This window comes from Melozone crissalis, unplaced genomic scaffold (genome assembly GCF_028551555.1).
Source record: "Melozone crissalis strain CALT ecotype California unplaced genomic scaffold, PUWL_Pcris_2 ptg000135l_1, whole genome shotgun sequence".
NCBI classification, from domain to species: Eukaryota; Metazoa; Chordata; class Aves; order Passeriformes; family Passerellidae; genus Melozone; species Melozone crissalis.
The window spans coordinates 191,428-216,888 of record NW_026535908.1 but is presented as its reverse complement, the minus strand read 5'-3'; the positions used below and the strand labels follow the sequence as shown (position 1 = coordinate 216,888).

At 46.3% G+C, this 25,461-nt stretch overlaps 1 long non-coding RNA gene across 1 annotated transcript; it reads left to right on the top strand.

The window, feature by feature from the left end:
• The first annotated feature begins 14,798 nt into the window (after positions 1-14,798).
• Positions 14,799-24,830, top strand: LOC128948566 (uncharacterized). Its single transcript, XR_008484124.1, has 4 exons — positions 14,799-14,876; positions 14,993-15,252; positions 15,643-15,760; positions 24,609-24,830. It is a non-coding gene; the product is annotated as an uncharacterized LOC128948566 (long non-coding RNA).
• Positions 24,831-25,461: the final 631 nt, after the last annotated feature.

Sequence of the window (25,461 nt, the reverse complement as noted above, 5' to 3'; positions counted from 1 at the left end):
GTTTGGAAATTTGGACTAGATCTAAAGTTTCAAATGTCAGCTTGAAAAATTCTCTAACAGAGACTACCAGTCTGTGAAGCTTCATGTTTAAACTTAGGCTCTGCAAGAGTCAGAGAGCTACATTGATGGTAATTAGAAAATTTTTTGTTAGATTAAGTGGGTTAAGGTTATTCAGAGTAGCTCTTTCACACTGTCCAGTGACTTCAGCATCCTCAAAATAGTAGTGGACTGCTCACTATACTCTGAGCAGTTATTTCATTTTTATAATTCCCTTTTTGACATATTCTAGGTGTGTCATGAGGGCTTTCTGTGTCCCAAGGACTTCACGTTTGGGAACATTCAAAGGAATAGGAGTCATAATGCAAAAAGTATTTCAGTTTTTATGTAGCTCCACATGTCTCGGCATATTATAGAATTTTATCTGTGACTTTTTTCCTGTAAGGAACAGAGTCAATTCCCAATACTTCAAAACCCAGCAGTGGTTTACATGTTTTTCTATCCACACTACTCCATGTGCATTACACATACAGACACACTGCTGTATATTATAAAGTGGGTAGGTTTATGCACATTATAACATGTATGTAGTTACACACAGACACACACAATTAATATGCTTTATACCAAAGCTATATTCTGTACAAACTACTAACAAAACCCCAGACCATGACATGACAAAAGAATTAATTTCTTTTAGAACCTTTTGGGGTTTTTTCTGGATTGCAGGAAAGTATTTATTAAGAAAGCATAGTCTTTCAAACATACAAGATAGTACACTTCCATCAATTTATTTTATTTAGTGACAGAGAAAAAGTAACACTTGTAGTAAAAGAACCAAGAAACCCTATAAATTGCTATCTGGTTCAACACCATTTCATAGAAGTTCTTTGAGAAAGAAAACAATTCTTTTTTTTACAAAGCTGTCCTTTTAGAATTTGTTCTACAACCTTAATTAAAACATTTGACTATGGGGTAGAGAGATGTTGTGGGTTTTCCATTATATTTCAGTTTAAAATATCTTTTTATTATCTTTTAAAATGTGAAAATCATGGTAGCCGTTTCCTTCAGGTGACAACTAGAAGGAGTATGAGATATTTTGGTAGTTTGATTTGTGCTTTGACTATAAAACTTTATGATGCAGCTTGTCTTGATGAGAAATCTTATAACTTAAGCAGTCCTCTAATTCTCTCACACTTGCTTTTTCAAAAGGGATAAAATAAAGATTTTGTGTTGAATTTGGCTCAGCTGAGTTTGATGGCATAAATGAGGGCAGAGGCTAAGCCTGACTGTGGAAGTGGGACCTTCGAAGGAATTTGGCTGTGGGCACATGAAAAGCAAAGCAGAGCAGCTTATTCACAGCCTCATCCGGCTTTTGAATTTGATGCTTTGATATGATGATTTGATATCAGTAAAAGGGTCAAACATATTTTAAACTAAAGAGAGCAATTGAGTTGAGAGATAAAATAGTGCAAATTGGAAAGTTTTCACGTTTCACAAACTGCTCAGCGCTGCAGAATGAGACTGGAATATTTTTAATTACCCTTAAATGTGACTAAGCTGTGTGTAGGTTTCAGAAGCAGGTGAGTCAGAGGAGGAAACCTCACTCCTCAGCAAGGATTTGGACCATCTGAGATAAATCAACATATGTAGAAAATTAAATCTGATTTAATAATGATGAAATTATTAGAAAATTGTATTATTTTATTTTTAAAAGCCTGAAGCTTACTGCTTCATTCAGTTTAAGAAATGAGAAGAGAAACAACAGAGTGGAAGGGTATCATCACAGAGAGAAACCCCCTCAGAGAGCAAGCTTTTAATTAAATCATAACAGATGCTGACCTAGGCATTGAGGGGAATCAACGTTTCTGATTTGTACAGCATTTAAGGTGATACAAGAGGTGAAGAGTGAAAAGCAGGGGAATTCATGTATACATTGGTTTTATTCCTCCTGGGATCACAAAGGTCATTGGCAAAGTTCCTGCTGACCATAAAGTCGCATGCTCAGGCCCAGCTGCTCACGTTGTTGTTCATAAAGAAAACAGATTTATGCAACTGAGCCGCTGAGTGGAGGGGTTTATGGGGCGCTCCCGGCGCTGTCTCATGGAAGGACTGCAGGAGCTTCTCACAGGGTCGGGGGGAACGCCTGGATCCGCGCTTGGATACGTGGAGCATCACTTAAAGGAGGCGCCGAGGGACGAATCTTGGTGCCGGGGAGCAGCAGCCGAACAGGTGAGCCCGTGTGGGTTTGGAGCGGGGAATTTTCTCCTTCCCCTTGGCAATTTCATCTCGCCAGTCCCTCCCCGGTTCCCTAGGAACAAAAATGGAGCTTATGAGGACAAAAGGGATTAAGGAGAAGGAAGCAGCTACTCTTCTTTTATTGTCTGCGTTTGAACTGAGGGGATCCCTCTTCACTTGGGGTTTTAAGGGTGATGATTGCAGGAAAAGCTGCCTTTTCCAGGCTGTTAGGGGTATTCCGGGGGTGACAGGGAATCCCTGCGTTCTATTTTAAGGGGAATGGGAAAAGTATTCTTGTGGTGTTATGGGTTTGATTTGAAGGCAGCCCACCCCATTTTCATCACCCTCGGGTTTAAATGGAGGGGGCAGCCCTGGTGTCCCTCCTTTTCAAGGGTTTGAATGGAGGTCGAAATCGCCCTTTCCCATCAGTCGAAGACTTTCATTTAAGGAGCGCCCCTTCTTTTCTGCTCTCATAGGGGACGAAACTGAAGGGAAGAACGCATTTCTTTGCCCTTGTTGAAGTGAGGAAAGGAAAGGAAAGGGAAGATTTATATAGAAATATAAATCTAAATATAGAAATATACAGTCAATATAGAAAGATATTTGTAAAAACACGACTGAACGAGGCCGCCTTCGGCCGAATGGAACGAGCTCAGCCGAACCAAGGCGAGACCGGCCGAACCTGACGGGCTCGAGCGAACCGAGGCCAGGCTTGCGAGGCTGCCTGAACGGAGCCGAGCTCAGCCGAACCGAGCCCACTGCTCTCGTGCGCGCTAATTAGCGCGAGTGCGGTCACAGCCCAATGAGCTCCTGTGCCACCCCGCGCTCCCGGTCGTGTCGGTGCGATGGCCGGGCCACCCGCGGGACGCGGCAGCAGGAGAGCCCCGAGCCGGGCGAGTTTAACGTGAGGCGCCGCCGCTTGCCCGCCCTCAGGGAGCCCCGAGCCGCGTCGAGCGCATTGAGCGGCTCCGAGTTCGGCCGAAGCGAGCCGAGCGCACGGAGAGGCTCAGAGTTCGGCCGAAGCGAGCCGAGTGGCGCCGAACGTACAGAGCGGCTCCGAGTTCGGCCGAAACGAGCCGAGCCGCACCGAGCGCGCTGAGCGGCTCCGAGTTCGGCCGAAATGAGCCGAGCCGCACCGAGCGCACGGAGCGGCTCCGAGTTCGGCCGAAACGAGCCAAGCCGCACCGAGCGCACTGAGCGGCTCCGAGTTTGGCCGAAGCGAGCCGAGCCGCGCCGAAGAGGCGAGTCCAGCCGAACGCAGCCGACAATAGCCGAGTTTAGCCGTTTACAGCCGAATTTAGCCGAGCAGCTGTGAGCCTTGCACGCTTGAGGTGAGCGTGCATCATTGCCGGTTTGGGATTGAGTGAAATGCACTAAGGAAACCAGCTCTGGGGAGGGAGGCAGGGAAATCCTCTCTTAACATTTACCAATTCTTCCGTCAAAGCCATCACGGCAGGACAGCGTGAAGACCGAAAGTGTAAGAAGATGTGGAGGGAAACAGAGAATCTGACAGGAGCAGCCAACGCACGAGTGCACGAATTTTGCTTGTTGCTTGGATGTAAACTCAGAAGTTGTAAGGAATTTGGGAATGAGAAGGGACATTTCAGAAGAAGAAGTTGTTGTTACAGTCCTGGCAAAATTTTTTGTTCTAGCTAATAAAAGAAGTTAGTTTAAATTAAAAAAAAAAAAAGTGGTTTTTTTTTTTTCTTCACTATTATATTCATTGGTGGTATATGGTGTGTTGTTTTATTTCTTGGTGTTATTAACTCTGTGTAAATTGTTTTTTGAGTGAAGCTGACTTTCTGGATGGGTTGGTTTGTATTTGAGGTAGGATTGATTTCAATAGGTTTCTTTCATAGACTTGTGATAGCTATTACTGGGATTTTGGTTTTGTTTACTGTATGTATAAACATACAGATTTGGTAGGGCCAGCTGGGCTGCTGGAGTTTTGAGTGTGAACTTATTAGATGGCTTTTCCTAAACACAGAATAATTATGTAAGGTAACAGCAAATTTTTTGTGAGAAAAAGTTACAAAAAGCAGCCAGACCACGGGTAGCTGCTGAAGTTCTTCGTGTTTTGTTATTGTAATCACGAGTCGTTGTGGCTAATCGCTCCTTTTGTATCAGCAGAGCCTCGCCCGAGGCTAAGTTGTACCTTTCCCAGAAGGGTGGGAACCTTCCCGAACAGTAGAAGAGACCTGAGAAGGTGCGGGGGGGCTATGCAAAGTGACTCCAAGACCACAATGCAGCATGGGTCCCCCGCTGTACGGAGAAAACCCCAAAAAAAACGAGCCACCTAAGAATTGAGAGACCAGAGTGATGTCTAGACGTGAGGAGCCGAATGCTGAGCTTGCAGAGATGCAGAACACCTTCGGACCCTCTCGCCCTGACCAAGAGAGACGACCCCGGCGGTGAGACCAGGCCGACTGAGTGGGTGGGGCACCATCTGACGGGATCAGCAGGCCCTAAAGGCTCCCACGAGGACGTGATCCCCAGCTCTGCCCCTAGTGGACAGAGCTGTGCATATCTTCCTCCTCTGAGTCGCCCGGGAAGACGACGGAGACTGCAGACCCGTTGAGCCACCCAATCCTGAGCTGTTCACTTTTAATAAAGGCATTAAAAAGGAGAAGAAGTCTCCTGGCCCTTTCTGTTTATTTCACTGTCCAGCTGTAAATTTATCTTGTGTTTTGTCTTCCAGGTTCGCTCGTGTTGTAATTTGCAAATGGCACGCCGAATGCCACGAGAGCAGCTGGTGAAGGTGGCTCAGAAGCAATGACAAGAATGTGCTGCAAAGTTGGGTCCAGCAGTCCAGCTTCCCGACACGGTAGGGCAGGCACACCTTTTGATAAAGCATCAAACGCTGTAGTTTTTATTCTTGGTGTTTGTCTGCGCTCCCATTCTGATCACCCCTTGAAGTATTATTTTTCAAAATGATATCTAGGAGAGAAATCATGTTTATTCAGGGGGAGCCATAATTTTCATCTGTTCCAAATGCACCAGGTGTGTTTTAAGGCCTGCACACACAGCAAGAGCTGCAGAGCTTGTTGTGCAGTTTCCTGCAGCACTGATTCATTCTGTATTCCAGTAACCATGCCCTGGGCTGCCAGCCAGGCTCAATGCCAGGAGCAGGAGGAGCAGACCTGAGAGGTGCTTTGGGTGGAGCCCAGCCAGGTTTCAGGCAGCCCGCAGAGTCTGCCCTTGCAGTCCACGCCGGTCTGCTGTTGCCATCTGCTGGAAAAATCCCTAATGGATATTTCCAAAGGTGGGGAGGAGCATCCGCTCCTGTCACGGACCTGCTGGGGGCTCTTTGCCCTCTGGCTCCGTGCGCTCTGCCCAAGAACAGCGTGTGCAGCAGGCTGTCACCGCTCTCTGCAGGGTGAAGCACATTCAGCCAAGGTCAGTGCAAGAGCAAAACAATCCTGCCAGTAAAGCCTGCTACTAGAGAGGCAAACAATGATCCTTCCAAAGGAATTCATCCTTCTTCTCCCTTACAACTCTCCTGTGTCATCACACCGCAGAATGGTTTGGGGTGGAAGAGATCTTGAAAACGACCTAGTTCCACCTCTGTCCTGGGCAGGCTCACCTTCCTCTGGGCCAGGGTGCTGTGCTGTCGCAGATCAGGTGGCAGATCTGTGGAAATTGTAATGATATTATTAAGGCGTGTCTCTTATTGCCTTGCCATTCGTGAATCCCGAGGCTGTCTTGTCCTAGTTTAGCTTTCTGATGTGGAGGAGCAGAACTGCCAACAGATATGGAATTTGGTGCTCTCTGTGGAGTGACGTCCTGTAAAATTTCTGTCCCAGGAATGCTGTCACGATGGCTCTGCTCCATAGAGAATGACACGGCCTGATTGTCAGCAATTTTTGCTTCTGCAATAGTGTATAAATGCTAAAATTTGAACACTGCTTATTATTTCAAAAGAGAATATTTTAAAACTGGAAGAGATAGCTAAAATTACGCCTGAAAGGTAGCAAGAGCAAATACATAGAATATTTCTCCCTGTTTGTAGATATACTTTTCATTCAAAATTATGCTGATGGGGATATGCTTTTATGTATTTAGTGACTTTACAGATTTCTTCCCCGAGTTTTTTGAGTTCATAGAATCATGGAATAATTCAGGTTGGAAGGGGCTCTAAAGATCACCTCGTTCCAAGCCTGCTGCCGTGGGCAGGGACACGGTTCCATGGACCAGGTTGCTCTGAGCCTGATCCCAGAGCACCAATGGGCCTTGGAACACTTCCAGGGATGGGGCAGCCCCAGCATGTGTGAGCAACCTGTGCCAGGCAGGTGCCAGAGGAGGAAGAAAGCCCTTCCCAGCTGGAGCAGAGGCTGCTGCAGCTTGGCGCAGCCTCGTGTCACCGAGCGTGTGAGACAGAAGGGCCCTTCCCGTGGAGGGAGAACGGCACTGGAAGATCTTTTCTGGGGAGAAGCGGAGCAATGGAACGCCAAAGCAGCCTTCAGTTCTTGCAGCAGAGTTGGGAACAACTGGAAGCAGGAGCAGAGCTGGCCTGGTGCCTGGCAGCTCTGCAGGCAGTGGGGATGGAGAAGGTGCAGTTGTCTGTCTTCTTGGCTGAGTCTTGAAAAATGAGGCACTTTTCTGTAGTTCCTTTTCAAGCATTATGTGGCAGTTGCCCCTAGAAGTCCAAAGGCAGCTGTTTTCTTAGCAGGAGGAAGTCAGGAAGAGGCAAAGCAGGCAAAGACATCAGATAAGTCTGGATAAAAATCTTGGCTAAGCTGTTTTTTCCCCCTCCTCCAAACAGGCAATTCTGAAGCGCTGAGCAGAGATCTGCCCCCGGGAGGCAGAGCAGAGCCGATCTGTGAGAGCTGACACGGGAGCTGTGGTGAGGACAGCTGCTCCCCTGCCTCGGTGTGGGACCTGCTGAGCTGCCGTTCCTGTGCTGGGAGTGTTTCTCCTCTCATGCAGGCAAGCCAGAGAGCTCCTAGGGAAGGAGCAGGTAAGGTTGAAGTGCCGAGATCTCCCCGGTAAGAAGTGCCGTGACAAAAGGAAATGGCCTCAAGTTGCAGCAGGGAAGGCTCAGATTGGCTTTGAGGACCAATTTGTTCACTGAAAGGGTGGTCAGGCGTAGGAGCGGGCTGCCCAGGGCAGTCCCCGTTGCTGGAGACATTTGAAGCATGGCAAGATGTAGTGTTTAGGGACCTGATTTGGGTGGGGGCTTGGCAGTGCTGGGGCAGCAGCTGGGCTCGATGGCCTTAGAAGGCTTTTGCAGCCTAAAGGATGCTATGGTTCTGGAAAGCCTCGACCCCTCTGGCTCCGACACAGCACCTGGATGCTGACGGAAGGAGGCTGGTCATGGAGCCTGGAGGTGCCTGTGCCACAGGGAGGGAGAGGACAAGGCAGTGTCACCTGCAGGGAGGGTCTCGTCCCCAGAGAGCGGCCAGTGACTCCATCCGTGCCCGGGGCTCTGGGTGCACCCTCGGGGTGGACACCTGCCCTCAGGTTTCCCTCTGGGCACCCGGGGAGGGAACCGGGTCCATCCGTGTGGCAGCTCCAGGGCCTGCAGGCTCTGGGGCCCTGCAGCCGTGCGCCCTGTCACAGGGCGGCAGGGACGTGACGCTGCCCGGCCGCGCCGCTGGCCTGGGATCCTTGCTGCTTTCCTCCCGATCCCACATGGCTGTAGCAGCAATCTTGTGTCTTTTCTTTAAAAGTGTCCTTGGGAGAGTTCAAAGAGAGGGTAATTAGTTATGTCAAAGCCTACAGATTTGACCTGTTGGCACTCAAGAGAAAAGACAGAAACCTGCTTGGCATCCTTGTGCCTGGAAGTCATTGTGACCCAGGGAAGTGAGGAAGGGGCTGGCCGAGGTCACTGAGGCTCTGAGATGGAGGTGAGTTTGCATTCCAGTTGATTGGAACGGAGGCTCATCAGGAGTTTCCTCGGCTATCCGAGGCACAGAGCCCTGGAGCCAGGTGAGCCTGAGCTGCTGCACGCTTGCTGTGAGCTTTGGGGTGAGGGTGCATCGTTGCAGGCCTGGGATGGATTGAAATGCGCTGAGGAAAGCAGAGGGAGGGAGGGAGGGAAATGCTCTGTTAACTTGTGCCAATTCTTCTGTCAGACTCATCACGGCGGGACAGCGTGAAGACTGAAAGTGTGAGAAGATGTGGAGGGGAAGAGAGAATCTGACGGGAGCAGCGAACGCACGAGTGCACGAATTTTGCTTTTTGCTTGGATGTAAACTCAGGAGTTGAAAGGAATTTGGGAGTGAGAAGGGACATTTCAGAAGGAGAAGAAGAAAAAGAGGTTGTTGTTGTTGTTACAGTCCTGGCAAAATCTTTTGTTCTAGCTAATAAAAGAAGTTAGTTTAAGAAATAAAAAGAAAAAAAATGTAGTGTTTTTTTTTTTACTTGACTATTATATTCATTGGTGGTATATGGTGTGTTGTTTTATTTCTTGGTATTATTAACTCTGTGTAAATTGTTTTTTGAGTGAAGCTGACTTTCTGGATGGGTTGGTTTGTATTTGAGGCCGGATTAATTTCAATGGGATTGTTTCATAGATTTCTGATGGGTATTACTGGGATTTTGGTTTTGTTTGCTGTATGTATAAACATAGACCTTTGGTAGGGCCAGCTGGGCTGCTGGAGGTTTGGGTGTGAATTTATGAGATGGCTTTTGTTAAATGCAGTTTTTAATTTTTGAAATGTTTTTCAATGTAGTGGTTTTAAGGTGGTTTTTAAGAATTCATTGTATTGTTTTCTGTTGTTTGTAGTTGGTGTATGATAAGGGATGTGGTGTGAGGTCTTGAACGCTATGGTTTTAGTGTTCCTAAGTTCTGATTTCTTTCTGGTTCGATAGTTTTTTTTATTTTTTGGGACAGGGGCATTTATATGGTGGGTTTTTATAGGCAATACGTTTTTTAATTTAGGTAGTGATATTTTTTAGTATTTTAATAGTTTAGGTTTTTGATTTTCATGGTTTTAATTATTTTTTTAAATTTTTTTCAAATAACTTTTCTAGATGATAGGTTATTATTTGTGCATTAGCATAAAGGTAGAGCTTTGGGGACTTTTTTTAGTAATGTTTAGGGTCAGTTGTACAGTTTTGAGTCTCGTGAGTTGGTTTGATTTAGTTTTTACTGGGTGTTTGTTTTTATTAGCAGTTGTGTCATTTTCAAGGTGTATTTGAGTTTTTTGGGGTTTTTGAGATACTGGTTTAGGAGGAAGTTTATGATGAGAATGTGCAGAGGTTTTGGGCTACTTTATAGTGGGATTTAAAATTTATTGACAGTTAGGTTTATTTGAGTTTTTATTAGGGTTCAATGACGTTGTGGGACGTTTGTTCCGTTAGTAATAGCAATGGGTTTTGTTTTGATGCGCTGCGATGGGACGAGCATGTGCTGCGTGCCGGTGCTGACAAAGGTACGGTACTGTTGTGGTTCTGGTGCGTGCGGTCAATGAACTTGTATGGTTTAATATAGAGATGAAAATAGAAATAAATATACATTTAAAAATAAATATAACATTAGAGTGGTAGACATGAATATAGATAACAGATACATACATAAAACTGTAATACATGGTATATAATTGTAACATCATATAGATAAATGATAGTCTATTATATATATATATATATATATATACACAAAGATATATAAATATAGATAGTTAATATGAAAATATTTAAATGGAGTTAAAATAAATGGGGGGGGTGTTATTAGGTTATAGGCTGGGGTTTTTAAATAAATGATAGAAATAAAATATCAATTCGGATATACAAATATATATACAAATACAAATCTCTATAAATATTTAATTTAAATAAATATAAGGAAAATAAATCTATAATACAGAAAATACAGATCTCTTATTATATTAGAAGGTATTCTCTCTAATATATATAATATCTATGAATAAAATAAATTAAAATGTCCATATGAATATCATTATAATTTTGAAAAATAATATTACTTCCTACATTTTAAATCTGGTTCCAATAAAGGGGTGTCCTTGGTTTTCATTTGGTTAGAGGCAGGAGTTGTATTTTAAATAATATAAGTAATATAGAAATGTGGATCTTAAGATAGAAATATTTAATAAATATATAAAGAGAAATTGCTAAAATATGAATATAAATTTACATATAAATATGTGTAAGTAATATGAAGAGTTGTAGTGTAGAATATAAATAACATTATATGGCAATATAAATTATAAATGGGAATATAAATATAAAAATATGTAAATATAGCTTAAAAGAAAGGGAATGTTTTGGCTTTTATTTAAGTAGAGGCAGGGGTTTTATTTTGAATATTGTAAGTGTTCCAGAAGTAAAAATCCTGACGCAGAAACGTTTAATCAATATAAAAAATATGAATAAAAATATATAAAAATTCATAAATAACTACTCGCATCAGATGTATTATAGAATACAAATTTATTTATAACTTGACATTGGTATAGATAAATGTATAAGTAAGCAATATACATTAATATGCATTATAAATACAAATATGAATATAAAAATTGAATATAAGGATAAAATCTATTTAAATATTGTTTGCAACAAAGGCTTGGGGTTTTTTTTATTCCTATTGTGTTAGAGGCAGGGTTTTTATTTTAAATAATATGAATGTAGATATTATTGTTATTTATTTCTAAATATGGAGATATACAATCGAGATATAAATATATATATAAAAACACAAAATATAAAGAAATACAAATAATAGGAAGAGATGTAATGAAGAATACAAATAACAGTATACATAAGTGTACATTTTAAATGTAAATATGAATATGAACCTGAAAACTAGAATTTTAAAAAATATTTAAATACAGTTGAGAAGAAAGGGGTTCTTTTTGGCTTTAATGTGGATGGAGGCAAAGGTTTTATTTTAAATAATGCAAGTGTTACAGAAGTAAAAATCGTAACAGAAATATATACTTACCATGTAAAAATATGTATAACAATATACAAATAAATTTAAGTTTTAGGGATATATGCAATATGGAATAGAAATGTATTCATAAAAAGAAATGTATAAATGGACAGTGTACATCAATATACATTGTAAATAGAAATGTGAATATTAATAGGAAAAAACTTTTTAAAAAATATTTAAATATTTTTTAAAAGAAATTGTTGTTTTTTTGGGTTTTTTTTGTGTGTTGTGTTTTGTTTTGTCTTTTATCCTATTAGATTAGAGGCAGAAGTTTATTTTTCCTCTTCCCCGTTGTTTTGGGGCATTTATTTCAGAGCAGTTTTCGGCGGGGGCCTCCCCTGTTCTTTTTCGCCGCCTTCCCTGCCCGCAGCCCCGAGGCGCGCTGCGCCCCCGGCTGGGGCGTGCGGCAGTGCTGCCGCCTTGTGGGCAGAGCGCTGTACTGCAGCCCTGCACCGAGAGGCCGCCACCTTGGGAGTGGCGCGTCGTGGATGTCGCGGACTTTTAATTGACCTTCTCATCATGGCGGCGAAAAGGGCGGGGAAGTGGAGGACCGGGGTTGGTCTAAGTGGACGGCCTGCACAGAATACTGACGTCATGGCGGCTCCGACGGATTTTTCTGCGGCGTTTCATGTGTACCCAACACACGGTGTGGGCTCAGCGGCGCCGCGGGCGGAGTAGTTTGGCGGGTTTGTGCCAGGCATGTGGGTTAAACGCCTTGCTGTGCCGGGGTCCTCTGACGGCCGCTTTCGCGCCCTGAGGGAGCCGAGCCGGGCCGAATTGTTCCGAAGAGCCGAAGAGCCGAGGGTGGCCGAAAACAGCCGAGTTTGCCCGAAGAGCCGAGGGAAGCCGGAAATAGCCGAGTTTACCCGAAGAGCCGAGGGTGGCCGAAAACAGCCGAGTTTACCCGAAGAGCCGAGGGTGGCCGAAAACAGCCGACTTGAACCGAAGAGCCCAGGGCGGCCCAAAATAGCCCAGTTTACACCAAGAGACCATGATAGCCGACTGGAACCGATAGCCGAGTGTAGCCGACACTGGCCGCATTTAGACAATGTGCCCAATATGACCGAGTTTAGTCGAACCGTGCCGAGTTCGGCCGAAGAGCCGTACTGAAATGAGTTTAGACCAAGAGCCGAACCAAGCCGAATTCAGCCGAGTTTCATTAAACAGAACCGAACGACGCCGCAGGGCTCTGCCTGCAGTGCGCCTGTGCAGGCGGCAGGGATCGCTGTGCCTGCAGTGCTCCGAGGCAGACGGCAGGGGGCGCTGTGCCTGCAGTGCGCCTGTGCAGACGGCAGGGATCGCTGTGCCTGCAGTGCTCCGGGACAGACGGCAGGGGGCGCTGTATAAAGTAAGTAGACAATATCAACTCTCTATAAGAAGGAATAAAAGCTCTATGTCACGTGCAGCAGTAGAAAATTTCAGGCTCCCAGGGAATAAATAGTTTTCTTTAAATCCTTTTCGTTCTGGAGTTTTTTTTTTTACTCCCAGGTAGCCTGATAGTTTCTACTGCTGTTTTTTTATTCTAAAGCTAGAAAGGTAAACCAAGATCAGAAATACAAGAAAGGGAAAGGGAAGGGAAAGGAAAGGAAAGGAAAGGAAAGGAAAGGAAAGGAAAGGAAAGGAAAGGAAAGGAAAGGAAAGGAAAGGAAAGGAAAGGAAAGGAAAGGAAAGGAAAGGAAAGGAAGCAGGAGAGCAAGAGGGAAGGGAAGGGGTGAAAAACAGAGTGAAAAAAGAAAAAAGAATTGGAGGGGGAAAGAGAAGGCATTCGGAAGGAGCGGTGCTGCCTCAGGTCCTTCCCCGCCCAGGGGTGAAGGTCCCGTGTGATGCCCGGGAGGTTCTGCAGCTCCCGGCGGCGGGGGACGGAGCCGTGGCTGTCAGCCCGAGACTACAACTCCCGGCAGGCCTTGCTGCCGGCGCGGCGCGTGACGCAACGGCTGACGCGGCACATGAGTGGCTGGCGGGCCAGGCGGCCGCGCGGGGCTGTGCGCGGGCCGCTCCCGGCGCCTCTCCCGCGCGTGACGGCGACGCTGGACGGGCGAAGCCTCCGTCCGGCCGCCCGCACGGCGCCGAGCAGCGCGGAAGGAGCGTCCGCGGGGTTCCTCGGCCTCACTCGGCGGTGCCGGGGGCGGGGGGCGGGGCGGTGCTTTGCTGCCGCGGGCCGGGAGCTGCAGGAGCCGCCCCGGGCGAGCACGGCGAGCACCTGTGAGTGGTTTTTTTTTCTCTAAATCGGGAGTAAATATAGCTGAGTAAAATTAGCTTGGTTTTCTTCCTTCTTTTTTAACTGAATTGTTTTTATTAAAAATCCTATTTGAATGTGTAGAAAAAGTGGGGGTGTCCTGTCATATATTGTAGCTTTTCTTGTTTACAGGGTACTCAGAAAATACGTCTCCCTTAGAGTCCCACAGAAAGGTTCTCAGTGCAATCTCTGTCAAGGTATGTATTTCCAAATAAGTGATCCCTTTAGATATTTGCCTGTGTACCTTTTCCTGTTATTCAGAGCTTGCCTTCTGTGGGTTTTATGATAAACCTGTAAAACCGGTTTTGCAAGTCTTAATCGTTGAAGGCAGCATAGAGCCTGTTCTTGACCAGACAAAGGGAAAAAGTGTGACTTTGAGGCTGAACTTGTCATTTTTCATTTGACTTGTCTTGAATTATTTAAGAATAGAGAGAACTAGAAAAAGAGAGAAATAGAATTGGTTATTGAGCACTCCCCAAATGCTCACCATGATTCAGTGTAGAGCCACAGGGCAGGGTGATGGAAAGGGCTCTATGCTTTAGAAGGAAATAAATTGAAACCTGACCTCCACAGAGTCTCACTAACTTCTGTTGTTTTAAAATACAAAATACGTTCAGGAAGTGTTGGAAGTTAGTATTTTGGGAAAGAAATGGCAGTTCCACAGAACATTCCATTTAACAGTAAATTGGAGGAGAGCCCAAGAGAAATTTTTCATCCCTTGATAGAAAAGGTAGGAAGTGACTTTTTTTGGTTTGGTTCTTTTTTCTTTATTATTTTCTGGAAATAAAAGTAATTAAGTATAGGTACTACTGGTCTGTTTCTTCCAGTAACAGGTGATAATAATAGTAGTAGTAATAATAAAAATAATAATAGAAATAATAATAACAGTAATGTAATACTACTTAAACTGTCTTTATCCATTGAACTGGCCATTTCAAATCAAAACTTCTAAACACAAATCAAACCATCATCCTTGTAGAATCTTTCACAGCAGTGGGCTAAAGATCCTGGTTTTGTTGACAGGATTTATTGGTTCTGGAAGAACAAGAGGGAAGTAGAAGCCTAACTACTTCTAGCTCACAGACCCGTCCAGTGAACAGAGCTTTGTATTTTGATGGGCTTGTGATGACTTTGAAATCAATTGGTCATTACAGTAAAAAAAATTAATGTTTTTTTGAACGTGACAGCAGAAATAACTTTAAGCACCAACTTAATAATAATAGATCACCAATTTAAGTTAAAAATTCATGCTATACTATCAAAATTTAAAGGTAAGTGATTATGTATTAGGTGATGGTATAAAGTGTATGTTCTAATGTGTAGGATGTATGCAAAGATACATACATACCTGAAAGTCCTTAGAGGAAACAAATTTTTATGTTTGCTGTCTGACTGTTTATCATACAATATTTGGTTTTATTTCGCAGGGATCGGTGAATTTTAACTTTGGAGTCCTCTATGCTAAGGATGCTCAGCCTGCAGATGATGAAATGTTCAGTAATGGTGAGTTTTTCACTTTCTCTTTAATTGCTATGCTGATCTGAATAAGAAAAAAACAAAAGCAAGAGAAAAAAAAGGATGGTTTATTATTTTTTACACTGTTATGTTTGTTTCCTCAGTATTTGCTGCAGCTCTGCTTACCCAAGCTTTGGGTTCCTTCTGTCCCACAGGGAGTTGCCCTGTTTGGTTGCATCTGGTGAAATTCACCCTGAGACCTTACAGAAGTAGCTCAAACTACGTGAGAGCCATTTGCAGTTCCCTCCACACACCTGGAGAATGGGTGACGTTTCTGAGGATGTGGCAACTGTACTTCTATCAAAACTCAGTCTGTGAAATTTCTGGGGAAAACTCTTCGGTGACCTGAAGGGTTCAAACTCTGGTGAGAATCCAGTTATCAGGTGCTCACCTGGATGGTTCCAGCTCTTAAAGTGAACACTTGTACTCTTGCCCTGTAGTTTACATCCATTGTATTTTTGTTATTTTGCAAGATTTTATGTCTTTGCAAAATATCGTCCATTTCGCTCTTTGGAACCTCTCAGATTGTTCTTTGGTGTAGCGCCACCTCATGGGACACTTGGCTGCCGTCCTGAAGGGGATGGTCGCTAGAATTGTAAATTCTGGAGAGTTTGTAAGTCTTCTGTCCCCAGGGAGCTATCATGCTTTGTTTACTTTTGTTCTGTTGGTTAGGCGCTGCTTCTCATTGCAAGTATGAATTTCAAACTACCCTGTTCTCTTTTTAACTGTTTTCCTGGTTCTCTCCGTACGGCAGGGAAAGACTCTCGTATCCTTGTCTTCAGGCTCGGTGCTGTCCACGAAGATACGGAGACTAAAAAAATCATAAGAAGCAAAATATGACTGCAGGGAAAACAAGCTGGAGAGAACAAAAGGTGATATTGTTATCCTTACCCTGTATTAGAAACATCCAATGTGCTTTGATGCTGGCAGCTGCCAGGGGCTTGTTAGCTCTTTGTAGGCAGGTGTAGGTGTTCGCTTGTAGGTTTTTTCTCTGGACAAGTCAATTCAAACTTTGCTAAGCTTATATTTGCAGATTACTCTCTAGCACAGTCCAGCATGACATTTTTGAATGCTGTAAAAAAAACATGTTACTTGGAAATTGCTAATGATGAGAAGCTTTAGGGGAAAAAAAGATTTCAGGGTTGGGAGACGTGAGAAGAATTTTGTGGGGATGTTAGACTGAAGTAAAGCACACTTTAGGCTGGACTGGCACGCTGGCAGGTCCCCTATTAAACAGTAGTGCTGAGATTAGCCTGGGGGTTGCCCATTGTTTCTGTAGAAATCAGTGTTTCCTGGTCTTCAGAAGTAAGCTGCTTTGAAAAGCTGGAAGGTGCAGCATGGTGACAATCCGTGTGCTCTGGATTAAAAGTAGATTTCAGAAGGGTCCTAGGCTTTTGTCTTTTCCTAGAAGCCGATGTAATCCTATTGAGGAGTTTTTAATTCTGTGCTGCCACGTCATCGGTCAGGGCCCTGTTGTACTAATCATCATACAGATACAAAACAAAAAATCGGACCCCGTCCCAACCACTTAGAGCCCAGAACACGATTTCCTCGGGCTGCCATTTGTGTGCCATCGGCACTCACCACGGAAGCGAGCTGGGGATTGTTGCAGCTGCTGGGAACAAACCGCTCCTCGTCACACAGGAACGGAACTGGGACGACGCCTCGGCCAGCCCCTCTCTGCCATCGTCTCCTGAATCTGCAGCAGAGCAGTTCCGGTCCATCCGGGCATGTGTAATCCAGTTCCTGATGATCTGAGCGCACGGAGCAGCGCTCCGCTGCTGTGGGGGGCTCAGGGAAGGCAGAGTGTGCATTGTCATCTTCCTGAACCTGCAGACGAATCCAAGTGAGAAGCCACAGGGTGGAAATCAGTCGCATATATGCTAAACGAAACTTGCAGGTTTTTTTTAAGAATTGTTTCTGCTTGTTCTTTTTTGTGCTTCAGTGCTTCGAAAACCTCTCTTTAAAATCAGTTCAATTCATCAGTTGAACCTTTGTTTGCAGACCCTCAGTGAGCAGAATTTGTTGCAGACTCAGTGCACGCTGTGCCGGCCTCCCGGGAGTGTGAGGGGCTCACGTGTGCTACTTTTTGCTTTAGGACGCTCTGAGGTATTTATTCCTTTTGGGATACATGACGAGAATTGCCAAGAGAGGTAGTTACAAGGTATGACATGAGGAAAAAGCCTGTCTGGTTGGAACGTTGTTGCTGTCAAAAGTTAATTTTTCCTTCTTTCTTAGCCAGTAGTTAGCTTTTTGCTTAATTTTTGTGGTATCATTATTTTATTGTTTAAAAAATGGCTTCAAAATCACTTTGGTGGTTGGTGTTGGCCACCAGTACCTTGTTCAGATTTGCCTATTTGCTTGTAGCTAAAATGTTCGCATCCTGTTTATCATTCTATTTAAGAAACTGCTGCCCAGCCAACTAATAACTGAATATCCATCTGTCTGGGACACGGGGAGAGGATTTAGGTAACGTCTTTGTTCCCAGGAAAAGGTTCCAGTGTAGTTTCTAAATAGAGGAGAAGGGGATGAAGACGCGGGGCTCTGATGCCATTGGGGCACCCCAAGGTCCCCAGGAGCGGGAGCCCCGCTGCAGTGCAGGAGCAGGTATGTTCTCATGTAATACTGAACAAATTATAAATATAAATATGACAATTTAAGCATGAAAATATTTTTTAAAATAGTTAAACAAAGTGGGTTTTTTCATTTGTCAATAGGCAGTGTTTTGATTGTAAAAATTATAACTACAAATAATATAAAGGGAGAAATCTAAGTATAGAAATATAAATATATACAGATATATATAAAATTTAAACCTATAAGAAAAAATTAGTTTTAGCAGTAGATGTGATACCTAATATAAATCATAACTTAGATACTTTCCTAGAATTTTATATATATTATATATAATTATGAATATAATGCATCAAAAGAAACTATAAATATAAATGTGAATATAATTATACAAAAGTATAAAAATATTTCAATATCGTTCAAAAGAAGGCTTTTTTTGTGTTTATTTGGTTAGAGACAGGGGTTTTATTTGGAATCATAGAAGTAGAAATCTAAATATAGAAATATACAGTCAATAAAGAAAGGTATTTATAAGAACACGACTGAACGACGCCGCCTTCAGCCGAATGGAACGAGCTCAGCCGAACCAAGGCGAGACCGGCCGAACCTGACGGGCTCGAGCGAACCTAGGCCAGGCTTGCGAGGTTGCCTGAACGGAGCCGAGCTCGGCCGAACCGAGCCCGCCGCTCTCGTGCGCGCTAATTAGCGCGAGTGCTAATTAGCACAGCCCAATGAGCTCCTGTGCCACCCCGCGCTCCCGGTCGTGTCGGTACGAAGGCCGGGCCGCCCGCGTGACGCGGCAGCAGGAGAGCCCCGAGCCGGGCGAGTTTAACGTGAGGCGGCGCCGCTTGCCCGCCCTCGGGGAGGCGAGCCGAGCCGAGCTCAGCCGAACGCGCAGAGAGCGGCTCCGAGTTCGGCCGAAGCGAGCCGGAGGGACGAATGGAGCCGAATGCGGCCGTCAATAGCCGAGTTTAGCCGACAATAGCCGAGTTTAGCCGACAATAGCCGAGTTTAGCCGAAGAGCCGACTGGAGCCGAGTGACTCCGGAGCGAGCCCAGCTCCCCCGAGCGCAGCCTCCCGGGCAGGGCGAGGCGCCGGGCCGGGCTCGGGGTGCAGCCGGGGCTCTGTGAGGCTTCCCCGCCTGTCCCTCTCTCTCGCCCTCCTTCCTTCTCCCCGTATTCGCCTTCTCTCGCTCCCTTTCCCCCATTCCCTCTCCCCCCACAAGCCCGGCTCCTTCCTGTCCAGCCCCTTCCCCGCTACTCCCTTTCTCTTCCCCGTTTCTGCCTCCTCTGTCCACCCTCCCTCTACCCCCCTCCCGGGCTTTCCCTTCCCGTGCCGCTTTCCTGCACAGCCCGCCCTCCCTCGCCGCCCTTTGTCATGCCCTGCTCTCGCTCCTCTCTTCCGGTGCCCGCTTTCCTTCTTTGCCGCGCAGCCGCGGGGCTCGGGGTGCCGGAGAATGAAGGCCCGAGGGTATGGGGGTTCATCCGTGGTGCTGTTAACACAGTCAGAATGGCTCAGTGACTCTGTGCCAGGCTGGTGTGGCCTCAAAGGCTGCCCCTGCTGCTGGCAGAGTGTGTGAAGCGTCTGCTGAGCGGGCAGCGGCATCCCCCTGAACACCTTCTCGCAGCAGGGACGGAGATGGAGCCAGCCCAGCGCGTGGAAATGGATCTCTCCAGCTGAACGCTCAGGTGAAGCGAGCAGAGAACTTGCCCAGCATGAACCAGGTGAGCTGCACGTCTCCAGGGTAATGGTTCTTGCACCTTCAGAGCCACAGTGTCGCTGAGCTTTTTTTTTCCCCAGGCTTTCCATCACCTCTCAAACAGACGAATGCTCCCCTTGGAGGCTGCTGTGCCCTGGGGAGCCTGGCAGGTGGCCCCGTTGGTGAGAGGAGGGCAGCTGCAGGCAGGCAGCCCCCAGGAAAACACGGGAGTTTCAGTGGTTTCTGATGCCTGAGGAACGGGGAGATGGCGTGAGCTGAGCAGGAGTTAAGCACGGTCGTACAGAGGCCTGGCTGTTATGATTTAAGATGGCTTATTGAATATCTGTAGTTTCTATAGATATTTGTATATCTGTCCAAGTAGGATATAGAGCCTTGTGCAGGAGAAAAAGAACTCTTGATGTAAGATATGACCTGGGGGAGGCATCATGCCAGGCTATCCCTTCCAGATTTGGACGGCTTCAGTGTCTTGTGTGGCATGATGGGAAGTTCTGAAAATTAAGATTTCCTCTTTGGTGCGGGTCAGATGGGTGACGCCTGGCAGCTCGTGCACTGCCACTGTGCTAACCTGTGTGCCTCTCCTTCCCTCCCTGCTCCACAGGCAGCGCAACACGGGAGCAGCAGGGAGAGCTGGCTTTGTCCTGGAAGATGCAGGAGCTCGCGGTGGATATCTGAGCCTGCAGCTCCAGGCTGCCGCACGACGCAAGGGCTGCACACACCCAGAGCGTACAGGTACTGTCACAAACGTGGGCTGTCGTGGCTGAGCCCTCAGGAGCTGGCGGTGCCAGCTGGGAGAAGAACAGTAGCTTCCAGCCTTTTCTTTTGTCTGCGTTTCCCGTGTTCAGTCAGTCTGATTACTTCTGGGCATTGCCCAGCAGGGTGTGAAATGCTTCCAGGGCTAAAGGGGGAAAAAAAGGGAAACACAAACTATAATCCAACCTCAGGAGGGAGAAGGCATCTGTCAGGACAAACTCTTAAGAGAAATGGGATGAAGAATACTTGTTTATTCGGTCTTTGGTATGTGTAGCTAGTTCAAAGAGGTCTCCCAGTCCTTCCCATTAGCAGAGCAAAGGAAGAGCAGCAAAGCCCTCAGGCTAAGCCATTAAAAGCAGCAGCAGCAGCTTTGTGTGCTGGAGTGTGGCAGGCATTCCTAGGTTTACTTTTTGGTTTTGCATCTAGCAGTGGTAGAAGAAAGTTCTTTGCAAGGTGATAGTTCCAGCCTTGTATTGAAATGTGAGCAAAGAGGAACTTTCTCAGTTGGATTGGGGTTTATTCACAGCACTTGTAAACAGAGTTAACATTCAGATAACATGTGCAGGGAGTGTGTGCTGTGGGTTAGCACAAGTGACAAAGGAAGTGGGACAGGGCACTTTCCCCTTCAAGGTACTGGTTTTTTTTCTGGAAGAATGACGTGAGAGCAGAAAAGTTGCAATGGCATTGCAGTTCCCTGCACAGAATATACCCAGGGAGGTGAAGCACAGCCCAGTGGTGCCATTCACCTGCGCCCCAATGGGGAGCATCAGTGAAGTGAGGAGGACTGAGGAGCTCTCCCCTTGAGCAATCACAACAGTCATGTCAACGAGTGTCACCCTTTTCCAGACCACTGGCATGTGCTTGGGGACAATAACCTGTGTTTTTTACAGCCAGGTCTTCTGAGCCGCTGCTCACTGCTCGCAGTGAAAAGAAACTTGTGTACAGGCACTCTGCAAAATTGCCACCTCAGATGCCACTGAAGCACAGCTTTGGCTTTCAGGCATCTCCCCTGCAAGCTGTCCCTTGCGGCGTTTCCGCACTGGGTTCATTGTAAATTCATTCCTCCCATTTTTTATTTGTAATTTCCAAAGAATATCAGTCGACTTTTACGGCCTCTTCAGGGCTCCCCAAGCTTCATACCACACCTAAATGCTCGTTTTCACTGCCTGAAGGGCTTCTCTCACCCGAGTGATTCTATGAATTTGGCCTGTACTTCAGCTGAAGGGGAAAGCTGTACATTGATTTTGGAGAAAAAGATTTGACTGTCCAGCTGTAAATTTATCTTGTGTTTTGCCTTCCAGGTTCGCTCGTATTGTAATTTGCAAATGGCACGGCAAATGCCACGAGAGCAGCTGGTGAAGGTGGCTCAGAAGCAATGACAAGAATGTGCTGCAAAGTTGGGTCCAGCAGTCCAGCTTCCCGACACGGTAGGGCAGGCACACCTTTTGATAAAGCATCAAACGCTGTAGTTTTTATTCTTGGTGTTTGTCTGCGCTCCCATTCTGATCACCCCTTGAAGTATTATTTTTCAAAATGATATCTAGGAGAGAAATCATGTTTATTCAGGGGGAGCCATAATTTTCATCTGTTCCAAATGCACCAGGTGTGTTTTAAGGCCTGCACACACAGCAAGAGCTGCAGAGCTTGTTGTGCAGTTTCCTGCAGCACTGATTCATTCTGTATTCCAGTAACCATGCCCTGGGCTGCCAGCCAGGCTCAATGCCAGGAGCGGGAGGAGCAGACCCGAGAGGTGCTTTGGGTGGAGCCCAGCCAGGTTTCAGGCAGCCCGCAGAGTCTGCCCTTGCAGTCCACGCCGGTCTGCTGTTGCCATCTGCTGGAAAAATCCCTAATGGATATTTCCAAAGGTGGGGAGGAGCATCCGCTCCTGTCACGGACCTGCTGGGGGCTCTTTGCCCTCTGGCTCCGTGCGCTCTGCCCAAGAACAGCGTGTGCAGCAGGCTGTCACCGCTCTCTGCAGGGTGAAGCACCTTCAGCCAAGGTCAGTGCAAGAGCAAAACAATCCTGCCAGTAAAGCCTGCTACTAGAGAGGCAAACAATGATCCTTCCAAAGGAATTCATCCTTCTTCTCCCTTACAACTCTCCTGTGTCATCACACGGCAGAATGGTTTGGGGTGGAAGAGATCTTGAAAACGACCTAGTTCCACCTCTGTCCTGGGCAGGCTCACCTTCCTCTGGGCCAGGGTGCTGTGCTGTCGCAGATCAGGTGGCAGATCTGTGGAAATTGTAATGATATTATTAAGGCGTGTCTCTTATTGCCTTGCCATTCGTGAATCCCGAGGCTGTCTTGTCCTAGTTTAGCTTTCTGATGTGGAGGAGCAGAACTGCCAACTGATATGGAATTTGGTGCTCTCTGTGGAGTGACATCCTGTAAAATTTCTGTCCCAGGAATGCTGTCACGATGGCTCTGCTCCATAGAGAATGACACGGCCTGATTGTCAGCAATTTTTGCTTCTGCAATAGTGTAAAAATGCTAAAATTTGAACACGGCTTATTATTTCAAAAGAGAATATTTTAAAACTGGAAGAGATAGCTGAAATTACACCTGAAAGGTAGCAAGAGCAAATACATAGAATATTTCTCCCTGTTTGTAGATATACTTTTCATTCAAAATTATGCTGATGGGGATATGCTTTTATGTATTTAGTGACTTTACAGATTTCTTCCCCGAGTTTTTTGAGTTCATAGAATCATGGAATAATTCAGGTTGGAAGGGGCTCTAAAGATCACCTCGTTCCAAGCCTGGTGCCGTGGGCAAGGACACGGTTCCATGGACCAGGTTGCTCTGAGCCTGATCCCAGAGCACCAATGGGCCTTGGAACACTTCCAGGGATGGGGCAGCCCCAGCATGTGTGAGCAACCTGTGCCAGGCAGGTGCCAGAGGAGGAAGAAAGCCCTTCCCAGCTGGAGCAGAGGCTGCTGCAGCTTGGCGCAGCCTCGTGTCACCGAGCGTGTGAGACAAAAGGGCCCTTCCCGTGGAGGGAGAACGGCACTGAAAGATCTTTTTTGGGAGGAGCGGAGCCATGGAATGCCAAAGCAGCCTTCAGTTCTTGCAGCAGAGTTGGGAACAACTGGAAGCAGGAGCAGAGCTGGCCTGGTGCCTGGCAGCTCTGCAGGCAGTGGGGATGGAGAAGGTGCAGTTGTCTGTCTTCTTGGCTGAGTCTTGAAAAATGAGGCACTTTTCTGTAGTTCCTTTTCAAGCATTACGTGGCAGTTGCCCCTAGAAGTCCAAAGGCAGCTGTTTTTTTAGCAGAAGGAAGTCAGGAAGAGGCAAAGCAGGCAAAGACATCAGATAAGTCTGGATAAAAATCTTGGCTAAGCTGTTTTTTCCCCCTCCTCCAAACAGGCAATTCTGAAGCGCTGAGCAGAGATCTGCCCCCGGGAGGCAGAGCAGAGCCGATCTGTGAGAGCTGACACGGGAGCTGTGGTGAGGACAGCTGCTCCCCTGCCTCGGTGTGGGACCTGCTGAGCTGCCGTTCCTGTGCTGGGAGTGTTTCTCCTCTCATGCAGGCAAGCCAGAGAGCTCCTAGGGAAGGAGCAGGTAAGGTTGAAGTGCCGAGATCTCCCCGGTAAGAAGTGCCGTGACAAAAGGAAATGGCCTCAAGTTGCAGCAGGGAAGGCTCAGATTGGCTTTGAGGACCAATTTGTTCACTGAAAGGGTGGTCAGGCATAGGAGCGGGCTGCCCAGGGCAGTCCTCATTCCTGGAGACATTTGAAGCATGGCAAGATGTGGTGTTTAGGGACCTGATTTGGGTGGGGGCTTGGCAGTGCTGGGGCAGCAGCTGGGCTCGATGGCCTTAGCAGGCTTTTGCAGCCTAAAGGATGCTATGGTTCTGGAAAGCCTCGACCCCTCTGGCTCCGACACAGCACCTGGATGCTGACGGAAGGAGGCTGGTCATGGAGCCTGGAGGTGCCTGTGCCACAGGGAGGGAGAGGACAAGGCAGCGTCACCTGCAGGGAGGGTCTCGTCCCCAGAGAGCGGCCAGTGACTCCATCCGTGCCCGGGGCTCTGGGTGCACCCTCGGGGTGGACACCTGCCCTCAGGTTTCCCTCTGGGCACCCGGGGAGGGAACCGGGTCCATCCGTGTGGCAGCTCCAGGGCCTGCAGGCTCTGGGGCCCTGCAGCCGTGCGCCCTGTCACAGGGCGGCAGGGACGTGACGCTGCCCGGCCGCGCCGCTGGCCTGGGATCCTTGCTGCTTTCCTCCCGATCCCACATGGCTGTAGCAGCAATCTTGTGTCTTTTCTTTAAAAGTGTCCTTGGGAGAGTTCAAAGAGAGGGTAATTAGTTATGTCAAAGCCTACAGATTTGACCTGTTGGCACTCAAGAGAAAAGACAAGAACCTGCTTAGCATCCTTGTGCCTGGAAGTCATTGTGACCCAGGGAAGTGAGGAAGGGGCTGGCCGAGGTCACTGAGGCTCTGAGATGGAGGTGAGTTTGCATTCCAGTTGATTGGAACGGAGGCTCATCAGAAGTTTCCTCGGCTATCCAAGGCACAGAGCCCTGGAGGCAAGTGAGCCTGAGCTGCTGCACGCTTGCTGTGAGCTTTGGGGTGAGGGTGCATCGTTGCAGGCCTGGGATGGATTGAAATGCGCTGAGGAAAGCAGCGGGAGGGAGGGAGGGAAATGCTCTGTTAGCTTGTGCCAATTCTTCTGTCAGACTCATCACGGCGGGACAGCGTGAAGACTGAAAGTGTGAGAAGATGTGGAGGGGAAGAGAGAATCTGACGGGAGCAGCGAACGCACGAGTGCACGAATTTTGCTTTTTGCTTGGATGTAAACTCAGGAGTTGAAAGGAATTTGGGAGTGAGAAGGGACATTTCAGAAGGAGAAGAAGAAAAAGAGGTTGTTGTTGTTGTTACAGTCCTGGCAAAATCTTTTGTTCTAGCTAATAAAAGAAGTTAGTTTAAGAAATAAAAAGAAAAAAATGTAGTGTTTTTTTTTTTACTTGACTATTATATTCATTGGTGGTATATGGTGTGTTGTTTTATTTCTTGGTATTATTAACTCTGTGTAAATTGTTTTTTGAGTGAAGCTGACTTTCTGGATGGGTTGGTTTGTATTTGAGGCAGCATTAATTTCAATAGGATTGTTTCATAGATTTCTGATGGGTATTACTGGGATTTTGGTTTTGTTTGCTGTATGTATAAACATAGAGCTTTGGTAGGGCCAGCTGGGCTGCTGGAGTTTTGGGTGTGAATTTATGAGATGGCTTTTGTTAAATGCAGATTTTAATTTTTGAAATGTTTTTCAATGTAGTGGTTTTAAGGTGGTTTTTAAGAATTCATTGTTTTGTTTTCTGTTGTTTGTAGTTGGTGTATGATAAGGGATGTGGTGTGACTTCTTGAACGCTATGGTTTTAGTGTTCCTAAGTTCTGATTTCTTTCTGGTTTGATAGTTGTTTTTTTTTTTATTTTTTGGGACAGGGGCATTTATATGGTGGGTTTTTATAGGCAATACGTTTTTTAATTTAGGTAGTGATATTTTTTAGTATTTTAATAGTTTAGGTTTTT